Source organism: Ursus americanus, chromosome 33, assembly GCF_024610735.1.
Source record: "Ursus americanus isolate L20-20 chromosome 33, mUrsAme1.1.p, whole genome shotgun sequence".
NCBI lineage: Eukaryota > Metazoa > Chordata > Mammalia > Carnivora > Ursidae > Ursus > Ursus americanus.
Genome location: NC_142159.1, coordinates 5,933,953 through 5,938,427, shown reverse-complemented (window position 1 = coordinate 5,938,427; position 4,475 = coordinate 5,933,953). Strand labels below are relative to the sequence as shown.

Sequence of the window (4,475 nt, the reverse complement as noted above, 5' to 3'; positions counted from 1 at the left end):
GGGGATCCCCTTTCTCCATATCCTCTTCAACAATTGTTGTTTCTTGCCTTGTCTATTTTTGCCATTCTAACTGGCGTAAGGTGGTATCTTAGTGTGGTTTTGATTTGAATTTCCCTGATGGCTAATGATTTTGAACATTTTTTCACGTGTCTGTTAGCCATTTGTATGTCTTCATTGGAAAAGTGTCTGTTCATATGGACCCCTATAGTCTTCTTGGATAAATCTTGGGCTTTTGGGGATCTTCCACATGGAGGATTACAAGATGTTTATGGAGGCATCATTTTGATGTATTATTTTGCTTATAAAATATGTGCATTTTAAAAATCCTGATTTACTCGGGGTGCCTGGTGGCACAGTCGGTTAAGCGGCTGATTCTTGGTTTTGGCTCAGGTCGTGCTCTCAAGGTCATGAGATCGAACCCCTCGTCGGGCTCCATGCTCAGTGCAGAGTCTGCTTAAGACACTCTCTCTCCCTCTGCCCCGCCCCCACTCTCTCTCTCAAATAAATAAATAAGTCTTTAAAAAAAAAACCTGATTTACTCGGGATTTCCTTTCTACTATGGAAAAGAGAGGAAGTAGTAGAAGGGAGTGTTGAGTGTTGAGTGGCCGTTCTGCCAGCCATATGCCACCTGCAGCAATCCCGTGATGCAGGTAACAGCACGCCCGGCACGCCGAGGAGGAAACTAAAGCTCAGGGTGCTGACATGCACTGCGCTGAAGGGCAATGGCGGAGTGGGATCCTGGACCTCTAGCCCCAAATCCTGTCTCAGAAACACTGCTTGCTTGCTTGCAGCAGAAAAGTGAGAGCTGGGTCCGTCCTCCTGCTAGTGCACTTTTGCCTTTCCCCGACCCTTGGATCCCGGGCTCCAAGCCTCTCCGAGGCGGGTCCCGCCCTTCCAGCAGTTGTGCAGTCTGGAAGCACTGGGGTCCTCTGACCCTGCTTCCGGAGCTTCCTGGGTCCCCTGGAGTCTGCGTGCCCTGTCAGTGCTGTGACTACCGGATGTGTGCGCCTCTGCCTAGAGGATGGGGTCTGGGCTCCCCCCGAAAAACGGAGGGGTGCAGAGAGTGGGGTCCTGATTCGGCCTCCCTGCAGACCAGACTTGCTGCCGAGATGGGCAGGCACTCCTATCCCTTCCTCCGACTGCAGGCTGGACTGTTCCCAGCTGCCCTGTGATGCAAGGCTCCCGGCCGCCTCTGGTCTCCTGCTTCTTCCTGATCTGCCCCTTGGACTCCAGTCCGCCTCTCCTCGTGGCAGGCTCTGCGGTGACCAACCTGACACACGCCTTGGAGGCCGTGCCACAGAACGTGGAGGGACCCTGTCTCGCTGGTTCCACTTGGGTCCCGAGCCTGGATGCCTTCTGCCACCTCCCTGAGCTCAGGTCCTGGGGCTGAGTCTGCACCTCACCCAGCGTCTGCCAGGAGCTCTCGAACTTATTACCTCTTTCTACCCCTGACACCTTTGGCAACCCGAGCTTCCTCCAGTACCTCCAGTTCCTTTCTTCGGCCCCTGCCTAGATGGGAACTTGGGTGTTCGGTTGCCTTCCGGTCGACACAGTGGGCTGCCAAGTATAGCTGCTTTCAGAACGTGGGGGAGCCGGCCGACACCTTCCCAGACCTGGTTCTTGGCCCCTCTGGTGATGCCTGGACCCTGGACATGTTGGACCTGTCATTCACCAACTGGCTGAAGACGGCCCGTCCCGGGGCTCTTCGGGGCATCCAGCTGGGGACGCTGTGTCTGGATCACACAAAGATGGACCCAGATTGCAGTGGTGGGACTGGGGCTGCAGAAACGGGGCACCCTGTCTGTGATAAACACCCACATGGCCGAGCTGCCTGCGGGCAGCTGCCCTTGCTGAGCTACAGGAGCTGAATTTGGGCTCCATTCTCCGGGGGCACGTAGCTCCGGAGGCCCTGGCTTCCTGCCGCAGCCGGGAGAGCTTGGGTCTGGACAGTGGTTTCACCGGGTTTAACAGGGTCGAACCAGGTTTCCTGGCTGCCACACCCGGGCTTCGGAGACTGAACCTGACCGGCGGGGTGCCTTGCTGTGCTTGAATGAAAACGGGGCTGTGTCAGGACCGTAGGCCCTGGATCTGCCCAATAACGGGGTGCCTGCCCTGTGCCTCGCCACTTTCTCCTGGGGAGCTGCTGCTTCAGGGAAGCGGGCTGATATGTCTGGGGGGCCAGGGATTCCAGGGCCTAAGGAGGCTGGAGATAACTGGACGTGGCAGGAATTCACTGGCAGCCCCAGGCCAGGGCTGGCCGGCTCCTCTGCCTGCATTGATCCCCTAAAACTGCTGGACACCCACGTGGTGCTGAGCCTGGCCTCGGACTTCCAGGGCGCAGGGAGTCTGCAAGCCTGAGACTGTAGTTCCCCTCTGGTCCTTCTCCGGTAGCGTTGTCCCGGCCCAAGAGGCTGACCAGCTTGGAGCTTTGTGTGGTCTCAGATAGGAAGTTTTCGAAGCTGGCTTCTCTTGTCTTGTCAGTCTTGCAAACCCTGACTCTCAAAGGCTGGGCACTGCAGCTGGGGACCCGGAACGTCGCCAAGATCTTCCCCGCCCCTTGCCAACTCTCCCTGCTTGGCCATGCTTGGAGGCCCTGCGCTCCCAGGGTGCCTCTAATTTCTTCCTCTGGCGGCTCGCCAGGCTCCAGATTCTGCGGTCTGGGTGGATGGGCATAGCCCGGGGCCCGCTGCATCACGGGGCTGCCCGGTCTATGGGAGCTGAAGCCACCAGCCCTGTGGTCCTGAGCCTGGCCCTGCCCAGGGTGGTGTGAGGCGCTGGTAGACGAGCTACCCAGGCTTGAGCGGCTGCATCTGGTCAAAGTGGGGTTGGAGACACTGTCTGCTGCTGCTTTCCAGAGCCCGGGCCGTCTCCAGGTCTTGGTGCTAGGCTGGGAGACAGGCCTCGTGCTGAATGGCAGCTTCCAGGAGCATAGTCCTCAGCTACCACAGTATGTGTATATTCTGGGTGCTTCCTTGGCCTGCCAGTGTGCCAGTGCCTGCTGGGGCCCTCGCTTGAGTGGATCCCCCAGAACATACATGCACATGGTATCACACCAGCGGTGCTGGCCAGAAGCTGGGGGCCACCCCCAAGAATCCCCGTTTCTCCTTTCTCTGGAGTCACTGTCCCAAAACTTTGGCGTCGGAACTCTTTTGGGGTCACTCTGCCTGCAGCTGCTGCTGCTTTCCTAGCTCTTCCTACACGAAGCCAGAAACTCCTGGGTTCTCTATCTCCAGCCTCGTTCAGGGCCTGGCTGCAGGGTCTGGGGGGTTGGAAGTGTGAGGGTTAGAGGTTCCTCTAGGCTGTGTTTGCATATCCCACCGCAGGCAAGACCAGGGCTGGGTGGAACAGGAGCCGCTGTCTGCTCTGGAGAGTGGCCTTTCTGCTGGCCAGGGGCCGTGCTTCTGCCTCCCCAAGCAGGATCGGGAGGCAGGCAAGGATGTGGCTGACAATGTGGCCGAAGGCATGGCAAGCAGCCGGGTCACACTGCGCGCTGAGTCCCCGGCTCCTGCACACCCCACATAGCCTCTTGGGGCTCCACATGGCTCCCTTCCTCCGGCTGGCGGCTCCCCCACCCCCCAGTGCTGCTACTGGTCTTCCTGGAGCCTGTCTCCCACCACCACCTCCCTGGCTACCGTGGACTGGCCTGGCTGCTCTGCAGAGGGGACTTTTGTGTGTGGCCCAGGGAAAATGAAAGAAAGGAAGGCTTCTGGGCTTGGCTGGGGAGCAGGCTATGGCAGCCTGGGTTGGGCTAGAGTGGGTGTGTGCATGTTGGAGGTTGGGATAGGAAAAGGAAGCCAGCCTGGCAGGGAGATAGTGGGTATTTGTGGGGGCACAAGACTGAGCCCAGCTTCTGGTGGGAGGTGGGGGTGCTGCATGTGTCGGGAGGATCAGCTGTTGATTTGGGGAACACATGCTTTGGGAAGGCTCTGGATGAGCCTCTGAATGAGAAAATTGGAAAATGGCAGGTGGCCGTGCGGTATGTGATGTGATCTCAAGATCTCCAAATCCTTAGTAAATTTACTAAATCCATGAAATGCGTGGCTTAATTGGACTTTTTGTTTTCGATGAAATCCACACGAGGCAGGAGGTGAAGGGGCTGGGGTCATGGAAACTGCAGCTCAGAGGAAATAAAGTTGGAAATTCATGGAGGCTTTGGGGAAGGAGGGAGGGCTGTGAGCAGTCCTCAGCTGCAGAATGGAGACCAGGCCAAGTTCAATCAGATCTTCAAGGGGCAGAGGGGCCCCTTCTGCCATCTGGGTTATAGAGGAATTGGCAGCTGAGGACCGAAAAGCTGGGATGTTGCCCGGGAGGCAGCAGACTGATTGCCTGTTCCCTCAGCAAAGACACAAAGGCATGGTCATACCTATGGTCTTATTTGAGCCTCATAACAACACTGGGAGGAGAAATCCACCCCCTTGGCACTCAGTGTCCAGCCATGCTAAACTACTTGGAGTGTCCGGAATACCATGCACTCT

The 4,475-nt window shown here is 57.4% G+C and overlaps 1 pseudogene; it reads left to right on the top strand.

Moving 5' to 3' along the window:
- The first annotated feature begins 722 nt into the window (after positions 1-722).
- On the top strand, positions 723-3,815 carry LOC148107210 (toll-like receptor 12; annotated as a pseudogene).
- The last annotated feature ends 660 nt before the right edge of the window (positions 3,816-4,475 follow it).